Source organism: Cimex lectularius, unplaced genomic scaffold (assembly GCF_000648675.2).
Source record: "Cimex lectularius strain Harlan isolate CLEC.00 unplaced genomic scaffold, Clec_2.1 scaffold55, whole genome shotgun sequence".
Classification (NCBI taxonomy): domain Eukaryota; kingdom Metazoa; phylum Arthropoda; class Insecta; order Hemiptera; family Cimicidae; genus Cimex; species Cimex lectularius.
The window spans coordinates 262687-277103 of NW_019392647.1; the positions used below are offsets into that span (position 1 = coordinate 262687).

At 33.7% G+C, this 14417-nt stretch overlaps 1 long non-coding RNA gene and 1 other non-coding gene across 4 annotated transcripts in view; both read right to left on the minus strand.

Moving 5' to 3' along the window:
• The window catches only part of LOC112128411, a 264062-nt gene that overhangs the window by 246812 nt on the left and 2833 nt on the right, over positions 1 to 14417 (minus strand). For all 3 annotated transcript variants that reach the window (XR_002910989.1, XR_002910990.1, XR_002910988.1), the window contains exon 2: positions 13324 to 13383. This is a non-coding gene — a long non-coding RNA (uncharacterized LOC112128411). The remainder of the gene's footprint in view (positions 1 to 13323; positions 13384 to 14417) is intronic.
• Positions 12784 to 12863, minus strand: Trnal-uag. The gene has a single exon. It is a non-coding gene; the product is annotated as a tRNA-Leu (tRNA).

The following is a 14417-nucleotide window of genomic DNA, read 5'->3' on the forward strand; positions in this document are numbered from 1 at the left end:
AACAAAATAGGGGTTTTGCTTAATTGGTTTAAAGCGAGACCTGGCGGTCGACGGCTAATTAACTAATTACCAGAAAACAAATATCTTGAAAAATCTTAAACCTACCCTGGACTGTTAAAGTAAAAAGAAAACGCCCAGGAAAGGAGAGGGAAGAAAGTGGATCCAAGAACTGAACCTTGGGGGACCCCAGCTGCTAATCTTATTTAATGTTAATGTTCTGGCAATGCAATAATGAAACTAAATATTGCCGCAAAAATAGCAAATAGAACATGTTTATAAGTATAATAGAGGCATCTCTATCTACACATAACATGCTTAAAATGAAATTCGGAAGCTTAATGCAACTTTCCCCCAGAGTAGCATAGCTCAGGCCATTCCTATACACATTATATTCTGCCGGGGTTCCTGTCCTAACAATATTCTATCAAAACACACTCATCCTGTCAAATAAGTCTAATCCTAATCTCTAATTTATCCAAACCTCCTACAGTCTTGTTTTCGCAAATGGATTATAAAAGTAAATTAAACCATATCAACAGACATCACCTTTACCCTCCGTCCTGTCCTTTAGCTTATCTAAATGGAAACCCTATTTCAACCGCCGATATTGTGTGCTACCGGTGACAATGAAAAAAAGACTAACATGGAATCCCCATACTCGACTGAAAAGACAGGAAACAAACCGACCCTAAAAACACTTGCACCACTCTAACAACCTTATCAACCACAAGATACTCCCGAGACAGATACGGACTTAGGGAATTGAAATATTGGGATAGACGGATAGATATAAAGCTATAGAATATATATAAAATACCTGTACAATATATATATATATATATATATATATATAGTACAGGTATTTTATATATATTCTATAGCTTTATATCTATCCGTCTATCCCAATATTTCAATTCCCTAAGTCCGTATCTGTCTCGGGAGTATCTTGTGGTTGATAAGGTTGTTAGAGTGGTGCAAGTGTTTTTAGGGTCGGTTTGTTTCCTGTCTTTTCAGTCGAGTATGGGGATTCCATGTTAGTCTTNAGAATCGGACCATGGACAATATGAACTTTTTTGTTCATTTTAGGGTGAAGAATCTACTGGAGAAGTTTGTAGCACGAGTAGCAATTCACCCTGTATATATATATATAAAATATAGATATAAAATACCTGTACCCTCTAATACCTTTAATCGAAAATCCTCCGAGTGATATGCTATTTATTTATGTGGAGACTTTTGTAAATAAAATGCAACGTATTGCCCAATTACGGGACCAGGTCGCGTTGAGATTCGTTTTCAGATAACAATTAACGCCAGATTTCTAAACCTTTATTTATTACGACCGTTTCATTTATCCGCGTGATCATATGACAAACTTTCGAACACGAACGTCTGTTTATTTTAAACCTAAAATGCAAATTTGAATTTATTATATAAAAAATTTAAAAATTCCCGGTTATATATTTCAAGGACTTGGAACAATGGATTCATTTGGAAAAGAACTAATGGCGTCGATGAGGGATAAAGTTAACTGGATAGAGAAGAACGCTGTTAAAATATGGGACGATTACATTTATTCCATGACTGATTGCATTGGACCAATATTGGCCCTAGTCACCGCTGCCTATCTCTGGGAAAAATTCACAGGGCCGAGGTCGGCCCTATTCAAGCATAAATTCTGTCATGGGTGTCGCGCCGGGTCTGGGGATTCAAGACGACCTTTATAACTTCATGCCCATTTTTTTGGGATGTGAAGAGGTTGAGGACAATTTATGTACATATGTGGTAAACTAAAGTACCATTTCAAGTAATTCGATCAACTGTCCAACATAATAAAAGTATAAAACTGAAAATCTCGTTCAATCATCAGTAAGCTTCATTACTGGAAAAATTGCCCTTTGGTAAAAAAAAAATAGAGTTAAAATTTATTTCTATAAGATTGGCATATTATCAGATCCTCGAAAAAGTCCTGTAGGTTTTTTAAATTAATCTTGTTTATTTGGGCTAAACTATTTTTACTATTGGTTTGACTGTAATGAGACCATTCCTATGGTGGAAAAGTGTTATTAATATCTCATCGTGATAAGCGTTAGGGATAGTTTTTCTTACGTACTCGGTAATATTGGTACAACGGTGCCATCATGTTGTATATGTCATAGCTACTTACTAGAGCTTAAGGAATGCTATACTGTATATTCCTGGCCTTTGCACAGGCTTTTGAAGGCCATGTGCTCCATTCTATTTTTTTATTGCTGCGGTCCCCCAAAGAAGATATACGTATTATACATTCACATACGATTCCGGCTTCTCCTTCCATAGTACTACCAATATTGGTCTACTGAGCAACATTCAAATGTAATGTTCTTTACTGATAATAGTGCGTTGCAAATTTGGTGCAAGAATGGTAAAATTTTATCTACCCTTCCACAAATTACTTTATCAACTATCTATTTTAACCAGATAACCCCCATACTTTGGAGAATTCCATTGAAATTTCATGGACAAGAAATTGGTAGTTATATTTTTGTCTTTTTTTTAATCTTTCCGCAGTTCATGGGAAAAAAGAACTATTTAACTACAATGGCAGAAAAGCTTCCCAAAACGTCCCCCTGGTTACTCCCCTCCTTCCTCGTACGGTGGGATATGGCCAAATTAAAGAAAAACGAAACACCCGAGTATATATATAAAGCAATGTTTGAAGCCCTAAAAGATGAATATAGACATGCGACACCCGTCTTTACAGACGGGTCCAAAACGGCAGAGGGCGTGGGGTATGCCGTGTACACGGAGGGAGAATTTAAACAATTATCTCTCCCTCCTGCCGCAAGCGAGTACACGGAGGAACTAAACGCCATATCCCTCGCACTGAGCATGATAAAAAATAAAAACGACAATTCTTTTTTGTTATGTACCGATTCGCTCAGTGCGGTCCAGAAGCTTAGGAGAAGAGCCTCCGTGGACCCCTTAATAAACAAGATAAAAGAACAGTTAAAAGGGATCGATGCAGTTGGGAAGAAGGTCGTGTTGGCATGGGTTCCCGGCCACATAGGGATAGCCGGAAACAAAGAAGCAGACAGGGCGGCCAAAGGAGCCGCTGGAAGGCCCCACGGTGCTTCCCAACCTATACGCCCAGCGGACCTAAAACTACTAATTTCAAACTCAGTAAAAAAAGAATGGGAAAACCGCTGGGCTCGAAGAAATAGAATTAACCCCGCCAAACTATGGCAGGTTAAGAAAGAAGTCGGTCCCTGGTCCACGGAGAACGGTTCGAAAAGGGAAAAGGCCATACTGACAAGACTATCGAGTACTCTGGGGGAGTGAAAGTGACCAGGCCTCTATGTTTCTATCGAGTGTTGTGTTTGTGCTAATTTATCGGAATGAATGTAATTTTTTAGCGTGAAAGGAAGGGGTTGCTTATAACACCTCCCCGAGTAATATCAAGTACTCTGGGGTGAGTGTATGACGTCTGGAGAGTAAAAGTAATTTATTAGCGTGAAAGGAAGGGGTTGCTTATAACCCCGCCCCGAGAAATATCGAGTACTCTGGGGTGAATGTGTGACGTCTGGAGAATAAAAGTAAGTTATTAGCGTGAAAGGAAGGGGTTGCTTATAACCCCGCCCCGAGAAATATCGAGTACTCTGGGGGAATGAATGTGACCAGACATCTATGTTTGTGGTGACGTGTATATATGTATTGTATGTCTTGTGTTTATTCTGTATTTGACAACCTGAGGTACAAACGAGAGACTAGCATTCTAGAATATCAACGTAGTATATATCTGAAATCAGAGAGTCAGTAACCAGATCGAGACGCTCAAATGGCTGCAGTTTAAAACAAAATATGCGCGAAAGAAAAGAAAAAGATGGAAAACACGCAGAGGGCCGGCGATGACCTCAGCTGTTTGTCGGCCCATAAACTTCCCACTGATATAACTACATTCCACATTATTAAATACTTCAAAGACGAAATAGACGTGGAACTTCCCACTAAACCAAAAAGACAATCCAAAATATCTCTAAGCAATATACGAGTGATATAACACAATGTTAAAAACCATAAGAACGTGAACTCTGGGATCCAACCAATGATCCAACATTTAAAAAATCTTCTATATATCCAATCTCACGGTCCACGTTGATTTCATTTCTAACCGTTCAAGGCCAAGCAAGAACCTCTACCCTTTCCACCCCCAATAATCCTCAGGCTGTTCAACTGACTTCCTTCACGCTTCCTAATAATGTTTTCGTGGGTTTTGTGATGGTGATGGAGCTGGAGGATGTCCGTTCAAGAAAACCAAAAAATATATAATAATATAATGTAATAATCAATAAGCTGCAACTGAGAGGTTTTAATGAATAGGTTCCAGACCAAACCTGATTCCCATTTCAATATCTTAGAATTAATCGCTTGGAATTTCCTGTATCAAATAGTTAAAATAAAAAGCTAGATAAATGAACACAACACATCTGAAGACTAGTCTATAGGCTGTTCCTTAGCGTCCAACCTAAAGACACGCAGTTTAGAATCATAACTTGTAATGGTCCTGTAAGCCATTAAGCATTACTTACATTCCAAACGTTTTATAATTTGCTGTGTGCTGAAAGCTTTTGCCCCCAGGTCAGCTTGCTTTACTATTTTGGACCGGTTTCATTCAAAACTTATAATCCAAGCTTAGTTATTCGAAAAGGCTCATTGCCCTCAAGATAACACTCATTCGAACACGGCAAAACATTGGAAGGGAAAATTAATGGTCTTTGGACGGGAAACTTAGCCACATACTCCATTCTCTCCAGATCTATCCTTATTTCAGATATCTCAACAATAGGCTTAGGCAGAAAGACTGAAAGCCAGTCTCGAATCGGAGTTCTCTTTTTACGACTTAAAAAATGTTAATTTATTTTCAACCTTGCTTCTCGCTGGGAGCGAAATTGAAACCAATGGAATTATTTCAATGAATAAAATGTTATTATATACACTATTATTTTTTTATTATTCCCTCACTTAAAAAACTGGACTTTCTTGTCCTTGTACATCTACTGAAAATATTGAAGGAGCAAAATTATATTGCTTACACAATAATAGTTTATTGCCGCATGATCTGATCTAAGAAATAAAAATAGTACATAAAAAATTATCCCTGCAAAACAAAGTGTCAACTACTAACAAAAAGTCGATGAGCCATTTGCATACCTTTTATGTATTATTTAAGTCCTACATATGAGGTTCATTAAAGGGCTATGTAGAAAATCCCCATCGTTAGGGAAAGAACTTAATTGGCCGGAATGGTTATTTTCTCGTGGGTTCTTTTAGAGCAAATTGGGATTAGATTAATATATGTCGTTGTGCATTTTAATATTGCCTACTACTTAACTGGTTTAATTTTTGGCAAACAAAAAAGAACCATTTTTAATGTGTTGGAGTCCAGTAGTGTCCACTATTGTGTAACGACTATAAGTATATATGGATTAATGGTTTTTTTAATGAAACATATAATAATTATGCTTTTGGATATATATTCACATGAAGATAATACATATTCGCTTTTCAAAGTAATAGTGATAATTAATTATTCCGTACTTTTTCCAGACTTTTTTCTGTTATTTTTGCTCAATTAAAATGAACTATCTTTCTTTAATTTAAAAAAAACAGCGGAACATCGGCTTGGTAGTTGTTAATAATAGTCGGTCAGTAAATGCTTGTATTTTTAAACAACTTTTTTTTAGAGAAAAAAAGAGCTCTTTTTAGAGAAGATTTTTCAAACAAGAAGGTGAATTTCATGTAATAAAACCTAGTAAGAAGAAGATGGATGAATTGAAAACTCAACTACTCAAATATTTCGTATTAAACCTTTTAAAATTGCCCGCAACTTCTTCATTTTACAAAAAAATATATATATACATATATAGGGTGTGGTGTATCAACTTCTAAAGTCCACGCATTTAATTCGGAAATGATTAACTTTATTAAAAAATGGTTTTATACAAAACCCCAAGTTAATTTTGGCTATGAATCGCTTGATGGTACAGATTTAACATATCTTTCTCATTTAGCTGGGAAATGACACTAACTTTGTTATTTAAATGAAAAGCCCATATTTTTATTTTACTCTTCGATTCTAGAGGTTATTTTATGCCATTTTACTGAAAGGAAAATTTGGATAGGATCGGCCATCATTTCTGAGTTAACCCCGACGGAAAACGAGTGAAATGGGTATGCCTTTTATAACAACAAGATGGCCCTCCCTGTTTTAGATTTAAAATTAAGGGGTTTTATACTGCGCCTTTTTGCGCACGGAGCGTATTTGAGCATTTATTATAAACATAAATTTTAATAAATGTCAAAGCTGTAACACTACATATTAACAGCTGAGTGTACCCCTTCACGTGTCTTCCGTCGGGCATAACTCAGTAATGGTCGACCCTATCTACATTTTCCTTTCAGTAAAAGTGGCATAAAATAAGCTCTAGACCATTTCTTGCTAAAGTTAATCGTTTCCCAATTAAATGGGTGGACTATAGAAGTTGACACATTCTATATATAATATACGGTTCATTAATATTTCCTGAAACAGTAATTATTATTCGATGAAAGTTATGTATTACTTTATACATATATATATGACACACTGTTAATACTGCTTTTACCTTTAAACAAGGCGATTAAACAGTATAATTTAATTAGCAAGTAAAAACCAACAGGAAGTAAAATTCTGGAGTTTGACGCTCGTATAAAAACAACTCCGTTAACCTATTTTGCCATTCCATTTCCCCCTCAAGTGAACAGCTGAATTGAATATTAAAATTGGAAAGAAAATTTCACTTTAATCCGTAAATAGATATTTTTTCAATTGTTATTAACCATCCCAGGAATTCTCGTTTCATACCTCTGGTTGTAAAAAATAACGGTTTCAGTCAATGTCTGATATTTTATTGAACTATTCAATCTTGGTGGCAAAAGAAAAAAATGTAAGTAAATTGAAAATAAATCGAAATAAACACTTCTCCGTAGCCGAAAACTTTATTAATTATCAACATGCAACTTTCATTATTATAAATTGAATAACATCGTCCAAACTTTGAAATCCGTAGACCACAACCCTCCAACAACTTATATCACTTATTCATGGGCGTGGGTATTCTATTATTAATAAAACTTAAATCTATACCGAATTAGGCTAATACAGCTCACGACGACTAAACAATTTAATTTGTTATGCACAATTTTAAATCTTAAGCGAGGAACACACTTACCCGATGCAACGCTACGCGACGTGACCCGATGCCTCGTCTCGTTTTGGTAGGGTGTGCAAATCTGTTCGACGTCTAACGCACGCCACGTACACGACGTGTATCACAAACCAGTATCACAATCGCAACGCCTCTTTTGTTCTTAATGCATTATTTTGAGCAAAACCAGGTAATAAATTGTTAGTTAAATTTTATGAGCACAACCATGTAATAAATTGTTAGTTAAATTTTATGAGCACAACCATGTAATAAATTGTTAGTTAAATTTTATGAGCACAACCATGTAATAAATTGTCAGTAAATTTTAATTGTTTTAAATAAATCCATTACAGTTCGAGGTCCGATGGTCCAATTAACTTTTTTCAATTAATTAATATTTATGAAAGGTATTGGTTGAGATAAAAAGTCAGTGTCAGAGCGGGATTCGAACCCACGATCTTCGGCTAAATATACCGCTCGTGACACTGACTTTTTTATCTCAACTAATACCTTTCATAACTATTAATTAATTAAAAAACGTTTTAAATAAAGTTATTTCGGTGTTTTGATAAATTTTCTACCTAACCATCATAATTAAATACTTTTTATAAAAACTCATGAATTGTTGATCTCGTTTAATTCGGTTTATATTAAAATAAGAATGTTGTAATTAATATAACGGCAAAATTACATATACTTAGTTTGAAATAAACTACAAAAAATATGAGTGTCCGGTTCTGACGCTACTCGACCAAAATGGTGTAATTTTATGAGGAAAACCATGTAATTAATTGTTAGTTAAAGTGAATTGTGTTAAATAAAGTTATTTCGGTGTTTTGATAAATTTGTTTCCTAACCATCATAATTAAATAATTTTTATAAAAGTTTGTAAATTTTTGATCTCGTTTAATTTGGTTTACATTAAAATAAGAATGTTGTAATTAATATAACGACAAAATTATATTACATAGTTTGAAATAAACTACAAAAAATAAAAACTAGTGAATTTTTGATCTCGCTTAATTTGGTTTATATTAAAATAAGTAGGTTGTAATTAATATATCGACAATAATAAATGTAGTTTGAATAAAAATATGTGTCCGGTTCCTTTGTCCTCGACTGTACTCGATGCTACCCGACGAAAATCTGGACATTGGGATCTTGTTTGCAACGCGAGCGTAGAGTAGGGTAGCGTTGCGTGGCATCGGGCAGATATGCACGGGGGTAATACAATATTATGGAAAATTGGACATTTGATTTGCATCGGGTGGCTTGGGGTCACGTCGGCTAGCGTTGCATCGGGTAAGTGTGTTCCCCGTTTTATTCAGTGTCGTACACGTACATTTTGTGATGCATAGAAAGCGTTGCGGGTCAATCGTGCCATTTTTTTATTGGCTTAAAAAACTATTACCTTTCCTGGATAATGTGGTCCAAGAATTTGTAAAATTGGATCACTAGAAGTTAGTAAAAAAAATTACTCAATTAAGAATTCCTATTCCAGGAGCGAGCGCCATTTCCTGTAAACGACCGCCACTACCTCTTTCCGTGGCGTATTCACAATACCAAACGGGGAAAATTATCCAGACAGGACCCAAAGCAATGCAAATAGTTTCACAACTAGGCAGAGTTGTCTTTCCGAAAGGTACATAGTAGTAGAATCGATGGGAAATGCTACATAACAATAAAACGATATTTGACACAAACGATGTGCGTTTCTCTTTATTGTTTATCTCTTATTTATTATGCGGTAACATAAAAGGTCTTTAAATACTTCTATGAGAGCTTTTTCGAAAATAACTATTACATTTGGAGAAATAAATTATTAAAATATAAATATTAGAAAAATGTGTTCGAAAGTTTTCTTGCTGTAGATGTTTTTTCAGTCGAAAAGTTTCAAAAAAACTCGAGTTAAACTTGACTTTAATAATAGAGAAACATGAGTACCAAATTTCATCAAAAATGATTCGGTGCTTACTGAGAAAATGTCTCTTTTAGGTTACCCCCTTGTAAATACTACCCGCAACACTTTGTACGGGTCCCCTTAACAGATTAATTGCTGATGATATTGTATTATGATGATGACTTTATTATTGTTGTTGTATTATATGACTTTATTATTATAATTAATATAAAATATTTACAGAATCATAAGGTTTGAATAAAAGGTGTTCTTAGAAGATTTGTCAGTATTGTTAAACGATGTAATCGTAACATGTAAATTAATAAACTTTTGATCAGGCACTTTCGAAATTCTGCAAAATATACATCCAAGTGTTTACTCAGCATGAAACTCCGTCCCTAAATACAACGAGCAACAAGTGTAAAAACTTGTTGTTTTGTTACTATAAACTTGCCTACTAACATATTACCTCTTAATTCCTCCTTAAGTCCTCATAATTCAAATATTTTTTAAAATGTCAATTTATAATTAGTATAAGCACTTAGTACATTTTTGAAATTACAGTAATAAAATGAAAAATTTAGTTTTATCAAAACGAAAATGTTGAGCCAATCGAAAATAAAACGATTAGTTCAACTATAACAAAAACTAATCAAAAATTAAACTAGCATACCTTTCAATATTTGTTATTCTTCGAGGTTGGGTTTATATTTAACTGCCCGATATACGACAAAGCCAGCAGGCTTCATCACCAGGAAAAGGACAATACTGGTAGCAAACAGGGTAAAATGTATATGCTCCATATATGGAGAATGGATACAAAGGTCGAGAATAATTATTGATTATACTAATAGTTATGGCATAGACACCCGTATAACTAAAACTAGGCAATGGTGTTCCAATTAATTACTATCGATTAAAACAAATGCAAGCGTAATATTAATATTCCTATCATACTTCTTTTATGAGATTTTGTCAGATGCAGAATTGTAACTTATTCGTTTCGGATCATCAACACAGTGAAAAGAGGCAGACCAAATTGATCGTAAATGACTGAACTACAAGTTCATCTTCCACAGACCTCAAGAGGAAAAATCAGATTTAAAATTGCAACATACTTTTTCTCGTGTAAAAAGACGTTGTATTATATGTCCATCCCCCTGTAGTAAAAACACTATTTAAAAAAATTACAATATCTGATAATTACATTATTATAAACATTTGAAAAATCAGATTTAAAATACTTTTTTCTCGTGTAATATAGTGTATTATATGTCCATCCCCCTGTAGTAAAAACACTATTTAAAAAAATTACAATATCTGATAATTACATTATTACGTAAACATTTTTATTCAAGAAAGAATAACTTATTTGAATGTACTCGTTTTCACCTTCCGCTATAATAGAATAGAATTTTTCTCGTCCGACGTAAATATAAATTATTTCTGGTTTTATTTACATTATTACTTAAATGAAAACATCTGCAATTAAATAGTTAACGTTGTCGTTAGCATCTAAACTTGCAAATACTTATAAATTCAATTAGATGTAGGGTTATTTGATTATGTATACCTCGACTTTCCCCAAAAGAAAATTTAATATTGAAAGAAGATAAAACGATAACATCGCTAAAGCAATTTGTGTTAATATGAATCCAAAGGAAAAGAGGCGCAAAACATCGGTTACGACGTTACCCCTTTTAAAGGAAGGAATCAGTCATATCCTGGAAGGAACAACTTCCCCCTCGGTTAAACTGTTTACTGCGGTTTCTGCGATGGTTCCGGGCCCGGATGACAAGTTCCGGAGAAAGCAAATGGAAAAGGGATAGGCTGAACGTTATAAACTTCATTCCCTTCCATTCCTCCTCCAGAAAATATTTTTGAAAGGTAACGGCATTACCTTTAGACATTTAATCGGAACCGAGAGGAAAACTAATGGGTCGCCGCCACCTGTTGGGGAACGAGGCAGGAAACGAGGTTAAAAGCTTTTTTGAGCCAGTCGGATACAAGCAGAAGGACTAATTCGTCATTTCATTATTCATGCCGGCCAAAATCCTATCAATTCCCCCCACCCGTTTCAAATCCCGGGAAATATAATTTAAATTTATTATAACCGTTTTTTACCTATTGCGCGTTTTCTATTGAATATTATAATAAAGGTCCCTTTTTAAGAAAAGAAAGGTATGTACGTTAAACAAATATGTTCCTAATATATAATATACAACGTGAAACCTGTATAAATCAATTTAAAGTTTTTAGCAACAAAACACAACTTAAACATTTTTTCTAACTAGAAACAGATATGAAGAAAAAAGGGTTTCAAGCTATCTTTAAAATAAAATTTGTGTCACGATATGAGCTCATTGTCGAAGAGGAGGGAATTCGTAAGGTTTAACGTTTTAGCGGTATGTGAACACAACCGCAACAAAGACCGCGGTTTATTTGTGTTGAAGCCTTGACACAACATACAGCCCTCTAAGATTAAAATTAAATCAAGTTTTAACAGAGTTCCTAAAATAGTTTTGAATTCTGGCGGCATTAGGAAGCACTTTTGGTACATATTTTAATATTTCAGGAAGCTCGGCTAAGTCGACCAAAATGAACCTGTACTTTCATAAAATGCACTTCGAATATTTAATCTGGGGGGGGGGGAGCGTTAGTTTATAAAATACAAAAATTAAATAAAAAATGAAAATTAGAACCGTACAATTATAACGTCAAGGCCATAATAAAACCACTAACTAGGCCTTTTCAGAATTCAAACTATAATGACAGTGTAGTTCAATCGTTTCCATTTTGATCCACCTATCCTTGTCTGATGAATTTCTGCTTTTCGCTATCTTCTGTGGTGGTTCTGTGTATTATTTTGTCAATACTGATCTTAGTCAGACCATCCAGTGAAAATGGAGGAACTTTATGTTTCAATATTATTTTGCTGAACAAACCATACCCGGATAAATTAATAAGGGGCTTAACTGTAAAGTAGGCACTACGAAAAACAATTTTCAATTTAAAAAAAACTTGCTTTCACAACAATAAAAGCAAACATAATTTTTCCCATTCTTAGGTGGTAAAATTGCCTTTTGAGACACTGCTCGATACCGGTCGAACAATTGGTTGGAGATGACAATGGTCGAGGAACAATAACGGCCACATAACTGGAGAATAAACGGCCTCCGACCTACAGGAATCTTCAAGGGCAGTTGGAGTTTCAAAATCGAGGATCTTTACCCACTTCTTCGTATTATCTTACAAATTGTTAGATCTCTACGAGAGCCCTGTATAAAAACCTAATGATTTATTATGACACTTTTGGTTAACGTGAAACTTTTTTGAGCGGTTCGGAAATTTTAAAATGCTTAAAATGTGTCTAGTATCGCGGCTTTCAATATTTTGACAATTTTTTTTTTATTTCTTGTTAGTCTTGTGAAAATAAAGTTAGACTAGTTATATGAAATATTGTAGAATAACTCGTTATATTTTCTGATAATATTGTCTTATTTATGTTATCCACAAGCAGTAAATATTTGTCCTGCTTAAACGTAAAATCTTTCTAAACGTTTTGCTTCGAGTTGTTTCGTTATAAAATATATTTAGAGTGAGAAAAAAATTGTACAAAATTAATTTCGTAATAATTTTTAAGTAAAAAAAAGTTATTGGCAGCGGTGGGATTCGAACCCACGCCCTTTCGGACTGGTGCCTAAAACCAGCGCCTTAGACCGCTCGGCCACGCTACCTCATGGGTAAAATGCCGTATTCAACCTCACTTCACTTACTCCGACAATTTTCTTTCCATTCAATGATCTTTTTTTTTTATTTTGTTTCTATTTCAATTTTCTATTCTTACGCAAATAAATCCACGATACGCGTTTTATTTAAACAAACGAAAAACATATTTTTTTACAACTGTAGTTAAAAATAGAAAAACAACAGACAAGACAATAAATAAATTAAAACTAAGACTTTCCACGTCCATAACATTTTACAAACTCAACATTCCTTTAGATTATATTACTTATTGGGCAAATAATTAAAAGTTAGTTTGTTCCATCACTGATGATATGGCATTTGCTAGGAATATACTACACTACCATTAGTTATAAAAAATATTAATCCACAGCCGTATTATTTATGACCAAATGACAAAATAAATATACATAAATCCAAAGAAGATGTAAAGATATGCATGCAACTAACCTTTGCTGAGAGGTACACATTTTCCTTTAAGTGTTTACTGCAAGAAATTCATCTGGACATCTGAAAAAATAAAATACTATAAATATAAAAATACAAAAATAACTAACCGTAATCAAATTATATATTCATATAACAGTACAGATATTTATTCATTTAATTTTAAAAGTATATAATAAAAAAATTTTATTGATAAACAAAATGTTTTCTATCTGACCTAAATAGTTCCTAGCTACAAAAAAAGGAAGCATTAATAACTTGTAGCTAGTGTCAGGGGTTGTTTAAAAGCAAACAATAAGCAAGTCTGGTAAGCCACCCTCAAAGCTTTCCTGCCATGATTTTTTTTCACAACCCTTTTTATGAGGAATTTCAACTGATAGACTATTGATAGGTTATTGCATTAATTATTTTGAGTCGACAACAGAACTATTGCATAAAACAGGAAACTTGTCTCTTAACAAAAGTCAATTTCAATTTAACAAAATAGCAAATGTTATCAAAATAGATGGAGGATTGAGCTTTTTTTGCATTTTTCAAATTAATACGGTCATTAAGTTTAGCAAAGATGTATTTAACATACATCATTTTGCTATGTTTGCATAGATTTTTTTATAGGTCACATCCACTTAATTTCTTTGAAGATAAGTAACTTAAAAAAAAGTGATTGATAACTTATAAATAACACAATGAAGAAATAAGACAATTCAGCCTGTTGTTAAATATAAGAAATAATAATAATAATGTCTTTCTTCATATGAATATTGTTTACATCTTTTACAACAACATTGTTAAAGACAAATATCATGGTCACAGGACCATGTTTTTATATTTTTCTCTGTGTACTTGTAACTTAACAACAAAAAGGAAAACTAATTACTTATTAATATATTTTTAAAATTAAGCAAGGTAGGTTGATGTTCTAATAATTAGTTCGAGATTTATAACCAGTTTTGCAAAATTGAATTAACTTGTCTTTGCAACAAGTGTCTTTGCCATTAACAAAATCAACAATCACATTATTTAATTTAAAAATTCACAAGTAAAACATGTTTTTCTAAGTTTGATAAATACAGGGCAAACTGCTAAAAAATGAACTA